We start from the raw sequence: 18,656 nt of genomic DNA, 5'->3' as shown, positions 1-18,656 counted from the left end.
CTTCGACGCTGGAGTTGAGACATCAGGCGGTGAAGAAAAAAGGAGAGAGAGAGAGAAATAAATCGTATAAGCGCGCATTGATGGAGACGCCTTCGTGTCAGCTGCCTGTCACCAGACACCCCGTTCTCGTATGCACGAGAGCACCGCCATCTTTCAGCGGCCTTCTTCGCCCCCTCGTTACTCAATCTGGGCCCATCGCAATTGTGTGCGCTGTATAGGGACGTGCATGCTGCTCGCTCCGTCGGTTCGGGTTTTAAGAAAGAGTGGAAAAAAGAGAAATAAAAGAACCGATCGGCACCCCCGTTCTCCTTCGCAATGTGGCGTTTACGTTCATGTCTTGAGCCAGATAATGTATAACACGCGTATAGACTCGTGCAATAGATGAATGGATTCCTTGTTTATTTTTCTCTCGCTCCCTGTCTTTTTATCATGTGTCGACGTGAGTTATGTGCTCTGGCATCCGTTGGATATATCGGTATCATTTCATAAATTAAATAAAATTCTGGGGTTTGACGTGCCGAAATCACGTATGCGATTATGAGGCACGATCGACGTAGTCGGGGATTCCGGATTAGTTTTGACCACCTGGGTTCTTTAACGCGTACCAAATGCGTAATGCACGGGCATTGTTATTATTATTATTATTATTATTATTATTATTATTATTATTATTATTATTGTTGTTGTTGTTGTTGTTGTTGTTGTTGTTGTTGTTGTTGTTGTTGCTGTAAGCATTTCGCCACCATAAAAACGCGGCGGGCTCGGCTCAGATTTGATCCCGCGACTGTGCGCCTAGCGGCGCAGTGCCAAAGCCACTACGCCACCAGTGCGGTATGTACTCGCTTTTGACGCCTATGGTAACAACACACTTCTTCAACGCTATGGGATTCGTTCGTTCGTTCGTTCGTTCGTTCGTTCGTGCGTGCGTGCGTGCGTGCGTGCGTGCCTGCGTGCGTGCGTGCGTGCGTGCGTGCGTGCGTGCGTGCGTCTATTTTAACGAAACATAAAATTGTGTTCTATATAGGGACGCGGGAGAGTGCTACGGGGCACCAAAACAAAAATGGCAGCACCCGTCGGGAAAGTCGCCTAAAAATACGAGCAGTGATCCGCTGTGTTGTCAACACACCAAGGGACGCATGCAGGATTCATGCGCACGTGGTGGCGGTGTAAGGTGTCGCCGTACACCTTCACCAGCACAGCATATTGTGCTTCCTCCACTGCACCTACACTGCGTCCCCAGTGGCCTCGTGGCGTGGCAGTGTTTGCATCGAATAACTCGGCTGCCGCGTCAGCCCGTGCAGCAGCTATCGCGCACAGCAGGATTGGCTTGTTAATGATTTCGTCTGAACAAAATACGGCTCGCGTGCAGTGCAGGGGAAGAATACTGTACTGCGTATACCGCATACCGCAATAATTATTATTTCTCTACCCTGCGGCTAAATGATGACCCTGTGGCTAAATGTACGGTGCTCATCGTGCGTAATTGGTCTTTGCATTTGGCCGGTCGCATTCGCTAATATGTCAACAGTTAGGATTGGCCAGATTTTTTAATACGAAAGCATTATATGGCTCCCGAGGCGGAAAATCGGGCGTTGGCGTTGGCGTGACCAAAGTCACAGAACCCTCGATCCTTGGTGGAAGTCGGAACCGACGACCGTTTGGTGTTTATGCACAGTTACTTAAGATAGAGCTAAGGCACTCCATCTCACGACATTTTTGCTACGAGTCGAACCCACGATCTTTGGCGTTAATTGAGGCGAACTTAATTATGGTACGCTTAATTAAGGTAAAGTTTATCAAGGCACTCGAACCCACGACCTCGCATTGTGGGTTCTTACGTGACTTACGTGACTTACGTGACTGTTGGTCACGTAAGGTCGCGGCGCTTCTGTTGACGTTGCCGCTCGAGTCACGTGGTCGCAATGCTTTCGCACTTATCCGCGTAGGGATAACTGAGTGCCGCATTGATTTTCCTTTTTTCCCTCGCGAACAATCCTAGCGTGAGAGGCTTCTGCGAGCACCGGGTCCGATGATTATGCCCAGTGCCAGATACGGACAATGTCGCCGCAGCATCCCTTTTGCTTGCCCACTCGCGCACATTCGTGCACCACCAATGTGAGCGAGTAGCGGGTGCCAGTGCGAGTTCGGTGGATGCGCGTGCGTTGATTTACTAATTACACGTGGTGCAAAGCGCGCGCTGCCTTCCATCCATCAACATGAACGAACCCGCCTAAATTGCTTTTCTAGTTCGGTACACTTCGATACGTCGCTGAACGGCTGACGCGCCGCCCTTTCTTCTTTCTTTTCGCGTTCTATCTGTATTTTTGCTTGCCTCACCGTATGACACACCTTAGGTAATATGTGTCGCCTACAGCACGAACAAGCTGACTCCGAAGAAACAGTACTACGAGCACTTCCTGGGCCTCCTCTTTGTCTCCTTATCTTTCGGGCCGATCGAGTACAGAAATCTGCAAACTCAGTACAGTGGCCTCACGCTTATGGGCTGACAGCCGATGGGTAGACGGATAGATAGCACCGGCATGCCAGCAATGGCACGTATAGCGTACGTGCCTCGTCTATTTTCAGTGGCTCACGATTGGCCCGCTGTAGTGACATCATGACTGTCCCCCTCCAGGCTGTCCAGGAGGCTCTGATGTCAGGCCTAATGCAAAGGGTAAAACGTCGAAGCGACCTTAGGGTTCCTGGAACCGAAATGAAAGAACCCGCAGCAGTAGACACTTAGCCGGGAGAAGTCGGGGTACGTCCACCTTCCGGAGGCGTTGGGATTCAAATACGGAAGGATTAATTGGTGAGCAATCGGGATAAGCAAACGACGTTTTTAGTATTGGTGTAAAAACAGAGAAGTGATTAGTAGAACCGGAGTCATTGCGAGTGTAGGTAACGGTACAAAATCATCAATGAATGAATGCGATAGCAAAATGTTAGAATTTGGCACGAAGTGTAAGACTTGTATATCTGTAGTAGCAGTATGAATTGAAGTAAACGTAAGCTAAGTAAAAAAAGAGCTGTTGTGCTAGAGGTGCACTGTTTGAGTCCTACCATCAAGCGATTTCATTTATGATTATTAATTAAAGCCATCTTTCTTAGCGATTTAATCGCCACTACTCCGTATCGCGTATGTTTCACATTTCCATGGGCCGGTCCCGGTGCCAGTGCACAGCTCTGGAAATGAAATCACATCATTTTCAGGTTTGAGCTCTGTTATTGTTTCGCCCTTTAAATATTTAAGTCTGAAATAATTTAAGACGAAAGGCTTGCGCTACCGGTGTTTCGTAGCATCACATTTGTTTGTGCGCTGCTATTCTCCAATTGCTCGGGAATAATTTTGTCAATCATTTAAGACCTTGTACGAGCAACTCCAAGGATAGAATGGTGCGGAAATATAACCCGCATACTGGTGTGCCGAATGTCGTATAGCATGGCGTGACACGTAGCATGCATGTACCTATATACAGAACTTCACGGCGACGGCGACGCCGATGGGGACTCGATGACGACGACGGCGAAACTTGGCTTGGAGTGTCCGTATCAGTGCTATCGCAGTAGTATGGTGATAAGGCTTTAAATACGAACGTAAAGAGGGACAACAAATAGGGAAAAGGCTAGAGTCGCGGTGGATGTAGTAAAACCTGATTAAATCGAGCAGGCCAGGTGACTATGTGCCGCCGCCCCGTGTGAAAGGTGATGCCAATAAGCATCATCACCATCAGCGCTAGCATCGGCAGCGCACTGGAGTCAAGACGAACGCAAAGTCAACACACCGTAGAGAAGTTTCGGGACGGCAGCGGGAAGGTGGGGGGGACGGGGTGCTAAATAAGAGGGACGGCAAAGGGGTGAAGGACGTCATAAATTCGGGCAAACCCACCTCCACAGAAAAAAAAAAAAAACTAGACATACGTTACCCTGGAAGCCCAGTCGACAAGAAATCAAACAAAAGGTTTGAAACAATGATAACCTAAATGGAAGCAAGGAAAAACGAGAACGGTGCAGAGGGGGGGGGGGGGGGGGAGAGAATCGTCTGTCGCGAAGGCAGCGCGGCGGCGAATGGCGGCCAAAGGAACGCACGAAATTGGTTTTCGTCACGGAACCGAGTAATTTTCTCGAGTCCTGCCCGGGTTTTCAACTTTTGGTCCCTACGCGGCCGGTAGTGGATGGCTGGGAGTATGGCTGGCTGGCTGGCTCGGCGCGCTTGGCCTGACTCGTCCGGGTAGCTTCCCCGGCCCCCTCGGCCGCTTTATTATTATTGTTTTTTCTCGTACCTTTTTTCTCTCTCTCGTCTACTCTCCATGATTGTCTTCGGCCTCCCACACGTGTTTCCTTCCGCACTATATACGGTGTCCCGCACTTTCCGTTGTATATGTTCTTTTCGCTCTCACCCCGCTGTCCGTGCCTTGTCGTATAGTAATTTTGCTTTCGTCCATTCCATGGACCGCTCTCTGGTCTTTCTTTCTTTGGTTTCTCCCCGCTACACCGGCGCTGTGCCGCGTCAAGCCAGTCGGCTGGCTCCGCCATCGCCGAGAGCGTAGCAGGAGAAGGAGGAGGAGGAGGCGTGTGTGCCCGCTCACCCTCTGGGAATGTGTCCGTCATACCTATCTGCCTGCGTCGTGTGCTCTGGCGCTCACACCATTACGGTGCTTGCGCCGGTTGGCACGGTTACGTTCGTTGCCGAGCGACGCTTTTTGGCCCCTGGAAAGAAGGAGAAGGAAGGAAGAAGACGTGGGCGCGAAGACAATGAAAATGAATGAGCGGAGGATGGAGCTGTACTCTTTTCGGAGTGGTCTCGATCACTTCGTTTTTTTTTCTTTCTTTTTGCCCTTCGTTTTGACAATCTCTGGCTATTAGCCCCGTTTCATATTTTGTACCGGGCAATTTGACGGCGCTTTTATCTCCCGTCTCCGTCATCCGGCGACGCGCACAGGTGACGCATCATTCCCCCGGGAACCCTGCATCGGCGTAGGTCGTTTCTTTTTCCTCCAGGATTATTCGGGCATTTTATTCTTCTGTATTCGGCAAGCGTGAAATTTCTACTACAGTAAGGGATGACGGATTCCCTGGTACGGTGTAGCTACGTCATTGCTTTCGCCATCCTAGCTTTCAGGCGTCGTTGAATGAGCAAATCCAGCCTAGAGATGTCGCTGCGACTCATTTTACTTTGTCATCGAGAAGCCTTAATTGCGTCTTTTCTTTCATTTTTTTTTTCAAAAGCAACGAACTCATTGCCACGTATGTGTGAGTCAACGGTTATTGAACAGGGGATTACATATCAGTCATTCGGGAAAGAAGAAATTAACAAGAAAGAAAGAAAGAGTTCCACGTCCCGAAGCCATAATCTCTCTATGAGAAACGCTGCTGTTCCTGATACTGGTGTATAGGTCCCTGGAAGATCGTGCAAGGTCCCGGCACACGAGCGTTTATAGAAGAGGGCTGTAGAAGCAGGAAATCGAACCCGTTACCTCTGGCTCAGCAGCTGGACGCCATCTGAATTGTACGAACTGTTGAATTTCTACACATTGTCTTATCAGAAGAAGCCAACAAACACTGACACCAAGGACAACATAGGGGAAATTACTTGTGCTTTAATAAATGAAATAAAGTAACGATAAATTGAATATTGTTCCCTTTAGAGCTCGCATAGATAGCTTCAAATTTTCTTTCTTGCCATTAACCATTGAATTGTGGAACACGCTACATACTAATCTACGAGAATTGCCATTTGAGCGTTTTGTGGACGAAGTTCGTTTACATGTGACATGTTGATTGTATGTTATCTTGATGTACACACCCACTCCTGCTATGTCTCAATATGAGACAGCAGTATTTGTAAATAAAAAAATAAATAAATAAAAATAAATTGAAATTAAAGTGGATGAAAAAACAACTTGCCGCAGGTGGGAACCGAACCCACAACCTTCGCATTTCGCGTGCGATGCTCTACCAATTGAGCTACCGCGGCGTCTTTTTCCCATCCAACACCTCTAATAAAAATCGGGCGCCTCGGTTAACCCCCTTTCTTCTCGTTGTATACATTGTCTTGTTATTCTTGGGTTAATTACTTTTTGTCTGTGCTTTATTGGTTCGGCCATGCTGGCTGTGCGTCTCGTCTCTTCACACGTGCTTTCAGAGTGATTCCTTACATGCTTGCTTCGAAGATGCGTGCGCTTAATGCCTCCTTCAAGCGCTCGCCCACGTAAGCAGGCTGCTTCCCCCTCCCCCACGCATACGCGTGCATATGCGTACGGACAGAGACACATCACGCGTGTACCCAGCTTGGTACTCTATGCTTAAAAAGAGGGCAATGTAAATTCAGAAGCAGGATAAACAGAGAAGTCGCTAGCAAAAAAAAAAAAAAAGCTCGTTGACCCAGACGGACACTCGTGTGTGCGGCGCTCTGATTGTCCTTGACGGGACCCCGCATGCGGGCTGCCTGTCCCCGTCGGCCGGTCGGCGTCGGCGTTAACCACGTTAACGGTCGTCGCTCCCCTTAAACTCCACGCGGGCTGGCAACGGGCTTGGACGCTGTCGTGTGCGAAACTAGGCCTGCGTGCTTCAATGCCGTTTGTGCCGTCTCGGGGCGCGCTGGGATGAGCGCAAAGGTAACAGGTTGTGCGCGCCGAGCGTATACGCAACTCGCGAGCGACACAATTGTGCATTCGCGTGCGCCGCGCCATCGTCGTCGCCCGTGGAGTGTACATCCTCAACTCCGAGTGGGCAGCCGAGTCTCGTCGGCGGGTTTAGCCTGCTCTGTTCTTGTCTGGGTTAGCGCTCTGTTACTCTTTTGTCATGTTGCAACATGCGCAGTCTTCTGGGTGAAAAAAAAAATAGTTAGCAACCCTGTGTTTCCTGGGAACCTCGACACACACGCACGCACACGCATGCACACAGACTTACACACACACACACACACACACACACACACACACACACACATATATATATATATATATATATATATATATATATATATATATATGCGTACAGGCGCACGAGTATTACTGTGCCAATGCACTCATACAAAGACACACACGGTCTCACTTTTTCCGTACGTACAACGTTATAGTTCAGCAATAAACACGCAAATTATTGAAAATTGAAATGGGCCTCATTGGGAGGCACTTAATCCATCATAATGGCGGCACATTGTTGTAGTTTTCAGTGTGTGTCGTCCCAATGCACTACGCTTCCTGCAGTCGCAGTCTATGTTTTAGTGAACCTAATATTTCACGACATTGTGCCCAGCCTTCATGCGCATCAGCAGGTTCGTCTCGTTCACGTTTCCTAGTGTTTGTCGAACACCTTTTGTTCGTCTGTGCTCGCGTTGTCTGGTCTTTGTTGTTTTGTTTCGCTCATTTTGGAAGTAGCATGCGCTACTAAATCTCGAGACTACAGCGATTCCACCAACCTGCGGACTCGTTAATTGCGGCAGCAGCAGGCTCTCGCATTGGACACCGTCGTCTTATTCGTGTCGTTGTTGATGTTCATACCTTCAGTCGTAGTTCCACGGGAGGGATTGACCACACAACGGCTAAAGAAATCACCGCCACATTTTCAAAAGCAACTTCTCCTTTGCGATGCACTCAGTGTCGCCTTCGTGCAGAGTACGCTGCCGCCACTATCGGAGTAGCCACTGCTCGGAACTGCCTTCCCGAGCGCGTTGCTACCATCAGCTCCTCCATATCGTTTCGTGACGCGTGAAATAATCACCCGCGACCTTCAACATCTGTTTTATTGCTGTGTATGCGTACATGCATATGGTCTGTTAATTCGCATATACCTATGTTCATTGTACGAGTTGATGTTGCCTGTATCACACGTGTGGTATGCCTTAGTAATCTAATGCATGTGTTCACGCCTTTTGTAATGCATCTTTCCTCAAAAATCTGTAAGCTGATAAGGTATATGTGAGAGCGATTCTTATTGCTGCGTATAGTTGCCTGCACTAGCCAAAGTGTTGCGTTTTCGCTGTCGCGTGTCTGTGTTCTGTGATTTTCTTGTGTGCCGTGGAAGCTTAATATTTCTCCTTTCTATTTTGTCTCTGCAGGTGAGTACTTTTCCATGCGGCTGGGACGTCGCATCTCGGGCCCGCTGCGCCAGCGAGCGTGCGTGATCGCTCAAGACTCATTTTCCTCATTTGTTGTGTGACTGAAGGTGAATCAAGTCGGAGTATTCTCACACACACACACACACACACACACACACACACACACACACACACACACACACACACACACACACATATATATATATATATATATATATATATATATATATATATATATATATATATATATATATATATATATATATATATATATATATGTCTCAATATCTGTGCAGGGTGTTTCAGCGAGCACTGTCAATTATTTTTTTTATTTCCCTGTGGCAGAAGCACAATTCTAGTCCATGAGATGGTCTACTCGCAGAGGCGGACATTACTTGCACAAGAAATTGAAACGCGTAAGGGACGAAATAAAACAAATTCAATAATTAAGTTTTTAACCAATTGCCTAGAATTGTGCTTTCTGACACAGACAATATTTTAAAATAATTTGTAAGTGCTCGCTGAGACACCTGGTGCATGTATTACATGTTTATAGCACCGTAACCGGGGCTGAAGAGACGAAAGGTTTCTCACTTTACTTGTATTAAGTGGAACAACGGTCGGAACGTTAAAAAGCACAAGGGAACATCGACGTATAAATACAAAAAAAACGACAATTCCAAACACGTTCAAACCCTACGTTACTGCCCCACTTCTGATAAGTTCAAACCTTACAACTTAAAAAGCCAACTGTCAAGCTCGCCTCTCTTTCGTACTGCTTCGTGCACGCGCAAAGCTTTCTGCGACCCCGAACTATCAGGTCCAAGCCTCTGCCTTAAACTCCGTTTGAGCCTATTCGCAAGCGTCGAATGGTTCGAACGGCTGAAACGGGTTAGCGGTACTCACACCGCCGCAGAAATGTCTCGCCAGGCTAGTGGACTTTCGACATCGGCCTTCTTTATTGTTTCACGACGACTGCATTTCGGTGGAGTACGCGAGAGAGCTGCCTAGAACGAAGGACATTAGCAGCGAGTTCTTTGGTTCCTTTGTTTCTGCAACGCCCAGCAGGAGGACGGGAGGAAGGGGGGGAGGAGGCGGAGGGAGGTGAGCTTCCTTTTGCTTCTTTTGCGAGAGAAAGAGAGAGAGACAGACGCTGCTGCCTGCTGGGCGCGATTCTTTTGTCCTCCGTCACCGATGCGGCGACGGGCATCGAAGCGACGGGCTGGAAACGCTGAGGCGGAGGCCTCTCCCATTGCGCCGCTTCCGTCATCCGAGTCGTCGCTCTCCGGCGGACGGCAGGTTCTCGGGTGGCCCGTAATTGGGTTACGGGGGGCTCTCTCGTCATCGCGCCAGCCTGCCGCACTCGCCCGCTGTCGTCCGCGCTGCGGAAGCCGCGCGCCGGTAAATACGGTGAAATCAGTTAGCTGGGGAAGCCGACGGGGACAGCCGCGTGAGTGCCTTCTGCTATTTCTCTCCCTCGTCGTCATAATTTGATGCATTCATTCATTCCATTCATTCGTTTTTTTTTTCGCCCCTAAAGGCCCCATATATAAGTGGCATTTCGTAGGGAGAGACTGGGATTAGGGAGAGGCAAATAACAACGCACGAATCACATTGATTCACATTGATCAAGTACACATTGATCAGCACTCGTTGCTTTTACGTACGTCAGACGTGTGCTCTCAGGGACGTGGCTCGAGGGTTACTTTATGTGACGCCACATATGGGACGGAAACTTGTAGGTTAATAAAGAGGCTCGAGAACAAGGACCGTGCAAAGAGCGATGGCACGAAGAATTTTACGTGTGTCGTCAAGACACAGGAAGAGAGCGCTGTTGATCGGAGCGGAAACGGGGATAGCCGACATTCTAGTTGGCATTAAGACGAAGAAATGGGGCCGGGTAGGCCATGTAATGCGTAGGGCAGGTAACCGGTGGACCATTAGAGTCGCAGAGTGGGTGCCAATGGAAGGGAAACGCAGTGGAGGACGGCAGCAAAATGAGTGGGGTGATCGAATCGAGAAATTGACAGGCGCAAGTTGTAATATTGCCTAATACAAGAAAGCGGCGATTGGAAAGTCGCTGGGAGAGTCCTTCGTACGGCAGCGGACGTAGAAAAAGAAAAAGGCTGATGGTTTTTGTAGGTGGGTGAACGCTCTTATTGCAAAGCAATCGCTTGGCGTAAAGAAAGAAAGACAGAAAAACAAAAGATGAAAAGGGGAACTCGTTCTGAGTCGCAGATGTGCCAGCTGTAGGTCTCCTGGTGTCGTGGCGTCGCGAGTTTTAAACCTTTCTCTGGGCTGTCGTTATTGCGAGGAGGCGCCGAGGTTCGCGTGTCGCTGTGGAGAATATGCACGGGGCTTGTTCAAGCACGTGCGGGACCATGTGCGCGTGATCCTCCCCGTAAGTCGGGTCGCTCCCGCCGCATTTGCGTCGAACGTCAATCGCGTTTCTGTCCACACAGCGCGGGCAGGTTGGAGGCCCCGCGTAGTCGTGTGTGATTGGGGTGGCGTGTCCGGGTACCGGGCAGCACGGTGCGACCAGCCCCTTCCGTCTTTCAACCAGTCACTTCTGTCTCTCGGTGCCTGTGCGGCAAAGTGCTCGTGCGAACAGGGGGCCGTGTTTTGAGGAAGGGAGGAAGAGTGGGAGGGAAGGGGAGGGGGGAGGGCAGTGACGATGGCCCCTGTCACGCACCCGAGACCGTGAGCCCGGCACGGCAACGGTGGGGGCCTCGTTGACAGCGCGGCGTCGTTGGAGACAAAGCACAGGGTCCTCCCTCGCGTGCGACTTTAATGACGGTGGCGCCTTGCCCGGCTCGATTCCCAAGCGGCTGTTTTCTTTTATTTCCTCTTTATTTTCTTATTTAAACAAAACAAAAAAACAATATTCGTCTTCTCTTTTGCTCGAACGTACGCTTTCGTCCTTGTGCCGCCCTCATTGTGCAAACAATGTCCTCTTCGTCGTGGCCTATGGGCGTCCTTCGTCCCTCTGCCATGAATCTGCCTTGGAAGAGAGAGAGAGAGATAAATGAACGCATAAAACGAGCACGAGCGATGACGGGATACTTGAGAAACGGCGTTCTCCCGCGGCGCGAGCGGAGCGTTTTGTCGACGGGTCTTTGTGCACAACTCGATTGTTTCCCGCGTTTTTCTGGCTGGGCTTCTAGCGTGGTGCCTCGGCTCGTTAATCACACATCGCGATTCAGCGGCGTCGCTTTGTACTCGCTTAGCAGCGAAGAAACCGACCGAATGCTGCGGAGGCGACGAGAGCCCTCTGATGTTGGCGCGAATTAATTTCGCCCTGTCGCAGTTGAAGACGCCTGCTGCAAAGTGCGAACCCCAGCGGTGTCGGAAGGTGGGATTTTTCGCTCCTTCAAGTGCGCTATAGAGAGAGGACGCCGATACTGGAAGGTCAACGTGGCTGCTTTTCGAACGCGAGTGCTCACGTCACTTTCGTGTGGAGTGGGGCCATTTTTCGAAGGACTAATTGAACGCAGCGCATAACTAAGGGGCCTCTTACGGGCCTACGGTTTCTCAGTACACACACAACGGCTATGGTGGTGACGCCGAACTGTCAGCAACTGTGTAATCACGAACGTATGTTGGCTTTCTTAGTTCATTCGACGGGAACGCCATCGAACAAAAACAAATGAAAATAACAACTTTAGAGCAGTAAGAAAAAAAGAAAGCAAGTATACTAGCTCAAGGCGACAAAGCAGGCGGTAACTTCCAAACAAACGAAAAATCCGTCTCTGACGCTTTGTGCTCCACACTTCACAGCAAGGAGGCGCTACCATCGCTGCTGGTGTCGTTGACGTCTCTCATGTTCCGGTATTTCGTAAACTGCTGTACGTATTATCAGTTCGTCGATGGAGAGTTCTAATCAGTCGGTATACTTATTAACCTTCGCTGAATACACGGTTATATACCAGAGAACTTAAGTGAGTAGCCTTTAAAGCGGACGAGTTCGTGGCGCCATCTCAAGCGAAAGAGGACACACGTAGCCTCTCAGCGGCCACGTGACACATAAATTTTATTGCCATGACCAACCATATGTTACTTAGGTGCTGATGTAAAGCTTTGGAAGTGACGTAATCGTTGGCGCGCAATTTTTTTCCAATGAGCACCGACGTTATGCGAAAACGTTCCTAGCGTTGTGTTTGAACAGTGCGATTCAAGATGTCGCTAGCAAGCTTTGCTATGCTGCCGTTGACGTCTCCAGCAACACGGTGTTCCGTGGAACATAATGCGTTTAGGAACAAGCTGAAATAATTTTAGCTTGTCCGTAGGCTTATTACCGTTTGCGGATTACCAGGTTGCCGCAGCCGTGTACGTTGATCAGCGTCATTTTTTGATGCTTTGTCCAACCACAGCGCGTCGGGAACAGTTTCGTGTTGCGGGAGTGTTCTCATCCAAGGAAAAACGTAAAAAAAAAGAGCGTTACCGATTATGTCATCAAAGTCTTTACACCAGGAATTAAGTAGAATGTGATAAGTCACTGCAGTACGCCCTCTCTCGTTAAGAAGCGTAAACGGTAATAACAGAGTCTAGCTGGTCGCGAAATTTCCCCGGCACGCTATGAGAGAAGTTCGTGCGCTGCCGACCGTGACCGCGCAGTGGCGCCACCGGCCGTAAATCGGCTCTCGGACGCAGATGTTCGGTAAGTTGGCGTGGTGTTTTCGACGCCGCAAAGAACCGCGCAGAAAAACCTATCACATGGATCTGGCAATGTGCTTACGGACAACCTAGCACTCTGTATATACTTCCAATCCGCGATTTAACAGCCGCACATGTGTGCACATTTGCCCCCCCCCCCCTCCCCCTTCACCCCCCTCCCGAGCGAGCCCCATGCAGGCGACCTTCGCTAACGCGAGGGACAAGCGCGTCGCGTCGCGGCACCGCTCAACGCCGACGCGGCGGGACCACTCGGCGGTCATCACTTACCGCCTTTGTTTCTCCTCCTCCCCGCCGAGGCCTTGTTCGTCGGCCTTGCACGCGAGGCTGGAAGATCAGGGCCGTGAATGCGAGGGTAGCAGCGGCAGCATAAAGAAAGGAAGCAAACCAGAGGTGGTCCGTTGTCGGGTAACCGTTTCCACTTCCGGCGCATCCTTCCTCCTCCTTTTTGGCCGCTGACGGCTGTGCATTTCCGCGACGAAGCGAGCCAGCCAGCGCTCGTCCCTGTGTCCGCGTGGGGCGTTGCACATCGCTCGTGGGAGAACACGCGGATGGGACGGCGCCCCTGCCAACGCCGGGCACTCGCCAGCGGATTCCCGGGCAGCGTTGCCTGAAAGCGACCGCTGTTCGCGGGGCACCGAACTGTAGTCCAGTCTCGTTCAGTCACGTGTTCAATTACGGTCACCTGTGTTGGTCCTTGCGGCCAATTCACAGTGCAGAAGTATGACCAAAAAAAAAAAAGAAGACGCATCGATTGCGATAGCAAATTAGCAGACACACATGCGCATTAAAGATACTACCTTTATCGGCCGTATCAACTTGTAAACGTTGGCTTGGTAAGTAAATTAACAAGCACGGTGTCCGCACGCACAGAAAACACGAACACGTCACACTCGATAACTGCGCACACTCGCTGTCAAAACGCTGGCGTGAAGAGATGCGGCAGCAGCAGCGAGTGAAGTGACATTCGTGCTGTCCATGGATTGAACGCTGTCAGGATTGGGGGCTCAATCCCATCGTCCGTGGTCCTTTGCCAAGATTGGAGTACGGCATGAATTTGAAGGTAGCTGGCCCATGCCGTCGTCCAACTTATTTGCGCTGAGATCGTTGAAGAAGTGAAGAACTGTTTCTCAACGAGAACGAGGAAAAGGGTTTATTTACAGAAACTAAATCAGTCTAACATGACTGCTTGAGAAAAAGAGTATTAGTCCAACAGGACTGCATGAGAGAAGTGACTCAGTCTAACATGACTGCTCAAGAGAAGTGTGTCCAACATTCGCACAACCACAGTTTTTATACACTCGATCCGCCGGTCCTACGACGCGGCGACTGTTCGTTTACACATCACCAACTCGCAGCTGCTCTGAAGATCAGTTTACGTACACAAAGGCAACCGCGCTCTGTACACAGAGGCAACCGCGCGGGGTGCCGTTCCGGGAACTATCGGAGCCGATCCAGGGTCGCTCGTTGTTCTGCGCCACTCCGAAGCGTGAGACGCACGAAAAAACGTCGTCCCCACGGCAGCTTGTCCAGGCGTGTCAAATCAGCTCCGCGTTGGGGAACTCCGCAATCATTGTTCACACACGCCGAACTAGTCCCGTCACAATGTCGATGGGGCGGGTGGAAGGCGGCGGATTCCAGCGCAAAGGCCGCTTCTTTGAACGCCTCCCAGCTGCGGCGACGGAGAGGGAGAGGTGCGCGTCTTGCACCCCTTGTCGTAATCGGGTGGCAAGGTGGCAATCTTGTTGCGCAACTCGCCATTCTTGACAGCGCCTCCATGGCCCGAAAAGTCTTGACTGTCTAGCGCTGACAACCGCTAGGCAGGAAGAGAACGGCTGCTGGTCAGGGGGGGGGGGGGGGGGGGGGGTATTGATGTCTTGGCTCGCAGCGACCACTTGTGCATTGATGTCACCGCCCCAAAACATCCAACAAGGACAGGCAACTGCAAAATGAACCCCACAACACGGCTCTGCGCCGAGATGACGTGCATTGGCTCTCACTTTAGACTCGCTAGGCTTCAAAAAAACAGCAACAACATAAGTGCAGAAACAAAAAAAAATGCTACATTTCACTATGCCAATTTCTGAAGCAAATTTCTGCTGACAAATTCAGCAATTAATGGAGGGAATTCTGCTGAATGAGGGGGGATTTTCTTCGCCTAAAGAAAAGCTAACACTAGTAACCCCAAAATTTAGGCGGGACCCTCAAACGCAGAATTCAAATTAGCCTGCTCAAACCATCCGCATTGCTATGCAACTTTCCCTTCTTATATCTAACGGAGAAGTTGTACTCTTGGAGAGTGAGGCTCCATCGGAGCAAGCGGCCGTTTTTGTGTGACATTTGATTGAGCCACGTCAGAGGACAGTGGTCGGTCTCGAAGATGAACTTCGCTCCGTACAAGTAACACGACAACTTCTGGGCGGCCCAAACCAAACAAGCGCATTCCTTCTCTGAAGCGCTGTAGGCTTCCTCTCTTACATTTAGTTTACGGCTGGCGTAGAGGATAGGATGCTCCTCGTTATCGTCGCCGACTTGACTAAGTACCACGCCCATACCTCTGTCGCTTGCGTCGCATTGAACTATGAATTCCTTTGTGTAGTCTGGCGCGCGAAGCACAGGGCGAGAAACCAATAGCGTTTTCAAACTTTGGAAAGCGTTCTCTTTGTCCTTATCCCAGTGTACGTTACTCGGTGCTCCCTTTCGGAGGGCGTCTGTTAATGGACTTGCCAATTGCGAGTAATTCGGAATGTACCGTTGATAGTACCCCACAAGTCCCAAAAATGAACGAACGTCCGTTTTCGTGCGCGGCTGAGAAAAATCTCCAATCGTCGCTATTTTCAGCTCAGCCGGCCGTCTCATGCCCTGACCAACAACATGGCCCAGATAAGTAACCTGCGAACAACCAAACCTACACTTTTCCGCTTTCATCGTTAAGCCGGCTTCTCTCAACCGTGAGAACACCTGTTTGAGGTGCGATACGTGTTGTTCCCAGCTGTCCGAAAAAATGGCTACATCATCAAGATAAGGCAAAGCGAACTCCTGCAAGTCTTTTAAGACAATATCCATTAATTTAGAGAAGCTAAACGGCGCGTTCTTCAGCCCGAAGCTGAGTGCGAGAGGGCGAAAAGTGCCTACAGGCGAGATGAATGCGGCATAGCGGCTGGCACTTTCTGAAAGGGGAACTTGCCAGTACCCCCGCACGAGATCTATAGTTGAAATGTATTTAGCAGCGCTAACTCTTTCAATTCGTTCCTCAATGTTGGGTATCGGGTACAGCTGATCCCTAGTGATCGCATTTAACTTCCTGTAGTCAACACACGGACGAGGGTCCTTGTTAGGGGTTTCTACGAGTATTAGCGGTGACGTGTAGTCACTCTCAGCGGGCTCAATAACTCCCAACTCTAGCATGCGCTGTATCTCTGCCTCCATAATCTCTCTCTGTCTTGGAGACACCCTGTAAGGTTTTGATCTTACTGGTTCGGCAGAGGTCAGCTCAATTTCATGCGTTATCAGTTCGGTTCTACCCGGCCGATCGCTAAATCTGTCGATATATTCCCCTAACACCCCTTTTAGCTCATCTAGCTGCTCGGGTCTTAGAGCATGCGAGCTTACCGAGGGTTCTACTACTTCTTCTAGGCCGATTTCAGAGTTGGAGGTGGCCCTATACTCCTTAAACTTGGTACCAATGCCATCCGGCTCTTTGACGGTATAGTTAACGACTCCGCTCCGCTCTACATACGGCTTCATCAAATTACAGTGATATATCCTCACTTCCTTCCTGCGACCGGGCATTCTCAAAGCATAGTTGGTATCTGAAAGTTTGTGCAACACTTTAACGGGCCCGTCCCAGTGAACTTCAAGCTTGTTCTTTCTTGAAGGTTTGAGGATGATTACCTGGTCTCCGGCGTTAAACGTACGAAGCCTCGCATTCCTGTCGTAATAGAATTTGGCGTTCTTTTGAGCTAGTGCCATGTTCTTTCCGACTAGTTCTTGGGTTGCGCTTAGCCGTTCCAGTAAATTTAGCACGTATTCAACCACGGTTGGACTCTCCCCTCTTTCCTCCCACATCTCTCTTAACATTCTCAGTGGAGAACGGAGTGTCCTCCCATACACTAGTTCTGCTGGTGAGAACCCTGTCGCTTCATGTGGAACCGTTCGCAAAGCAAACAAAGTTGCCGGCAGACAGTTCTCCCAGTCCTCCTTGTGCTCGTAACAGAGCGCACGCAAAACTCGCTTAAGCACCGAATGCCACCTCTCTACACTGTTTGACTGAGGGTGATAGACAGAACTGTGTATTAACTTTACCCCGCACTTTTGCAAGAATGTGGAAGTCAGTGCGCTCGTGAATACTGACCCTTGATCTGCCTGAATTTCGGCTGGAAACCCAACTCGTGCAAACACTGTCAAAAGCGCGTCTACTACTTCGGTGGAGCTGAGCTCTTTCAAAGGGATTGCTTCTGGAAACTTGGTAGCCGGACACAGCATGGTAAACAAGTACCTGTAGCCTGATTTTGTTTTTGGAAGAGGCCCTACCGTGTCTATTACAAGTCGTCTGAAAGGCTCTGTTATTAAGGGCACTACCTTCAGTGGAGCTTTCCAAGTCTCTCCTGGTTTACCAGAACGCTGGCAGGCGTCGCATGATCTTACAAAGTTTTCTACACCTTTGAAACAGCCAGGCCAGTAGTATTCCATAAGCAATCTTTCCTTTGATTTGTTTATGCCTAGGTGGCCGGACCACCCATTTCCATGACAAAGACTCAAAAGGTCCTCCCTATACTTAGTAGGTATGACTAACTGATCTAAAATCCTACCCTTTCGATCTCTGTAATGCCGATACAACAATCCTCCTCTCTCATGTATCGTTACGTTGCGCCTAGCAATGCCTTCTTTAGCTGTGTCACGTAATTTGGCTAAGCTCTTATCATTCTTTTGCTCAGCTGCCAGTGACTCTCTATCCACGCGTAAGAGTTGATCAAAGTTATTTGAGGCCGGTGATAATAACGACCCTGTCTCGCTTGTGAGCGCGTCTGCTTGCTCTTCCTGCAGGCTAGAACTCTGACACTCTAGTGCTACGCTCTCATTGAGCTGGTCAACTGGCAGGCTCTCCTCAACTGTTCTTTTGTCCCTCGGGCCTAGCTCGGATTCGGGTACTGAAGTTATTCCCTTTTCTGCTTCCGCTGGAGGAGCTTGAGCATTTTCAGCCGAAAGCGCCGCGATCTTACGAGCTTGGCCTCTGGTCAATGCCTGTACTATGCCCTCTCCCAGTTTGAGCCCTCTGTCACGCAGTAACTGATTCGAACGATTCGAAAAGATGTAGGGATACTGCAGTGACAAAAATTTGGAAACTGCAGCCTCAGTCTCTAGCTCCCCGAATGGTCCACTGATTTTGACTTTGGCCATGGGCAGACACACGCTGTGTTCTTCTACAACCTGTTTTATCCACGCTACTTCTCCGGTGAAGTCATCTACCATCACGTAAGACGGATGGACAATGTCCAGCGTGGCGGCACTGTCTCTTAGCACTCGGCATGGTTTTCCATTAACTTGCAGGTCGTGGAGATATGGACTTAAAAGTTCCATATTCTCATCCTTTTCCTCCACGTAGGAAAAAACTACGCTAGACTTCTCGCAGTTTACAGCTATATGTCCCAGTTTGTGGCATTTGTAACAGCGAATTGGTCTAACAGATTCGAATTTTCTTTTCTGTTCTTTTTGTGCGGTTTCTCCGTTAAGTTTCTCCTCGCTCTTTTCTGCGGGCTTTTCCGCCATGTCTACAGGCTCGGATCGTCTAGTTTGCGCACCCTTTTTGAACGGAAATGGTTTCCGCGGTCCATTTCGACCGTCCCAGTTTCCCTCCTCGGCGTTCAATTTTCTACGGGTTGCGTACTCTTCGGCTAATTCAGCCGCCCTTTCCACAGTGTTTACA

General features: G+C 49.8%; 1 protein-coding gene, 1 long non-coding RNA gene and 1 other non-coding gene across 4 annotated transcripts in view; 1 reads left to right on the top strand and 2 right to left on the bottom strand.

The window, feature by feature from the left end:
• LOC135904976 (uncharacterized) overlaps positions 1-18,656 on the top strand; it is a 361,077-nt gene that overhangs the window by 223,812 nt on the left and 118,609 nt on the right. The gene's annotated exons all lie outside the window — the stretch shown is intronic.
• Positions 5,902-5,974, bottom strand: TRNAS-CGA (transfer RNA serine (anticodon CGA)). The gene has a single exon. It is a non-coding gene; the product is annotated as a tRNA-Ser (tRNA).
• Positions 10,828-13,484, bottom strand: LOC135905029 (uncharacterized). The gene is made up of 2 exons (XR_010565297.1): positions 13,001-13,484; positions 10,828-11,056 (listed from the first exon to the last, which is right to left on the bottom strand). It is a non-coding gene; the product is annotated as an uncharacterized lncRNA (long non-coding RNA).

The sequence above is a fragment of the Dermacentor albipictus genome, chromosome 6 (assembly GCF_038994185.2).
Source record: "Dermacentor albipictus isolate Rhodes 1998 colony chromosome 6, USDA_Dalb.pri_finalv2, whole genome shotgun sequence".
Taxonomy (NCBI): Eukaryota; Metazoa; Arthropoda; class Arachnida; order Ixodida; family Ixodidae; genus Dermacentor; species Dermacentor albipictus.
Note: the sequence above shows the minus strand (reverse complement) of the source record. Positions and strands in the feature narration are given on the sequence as shown.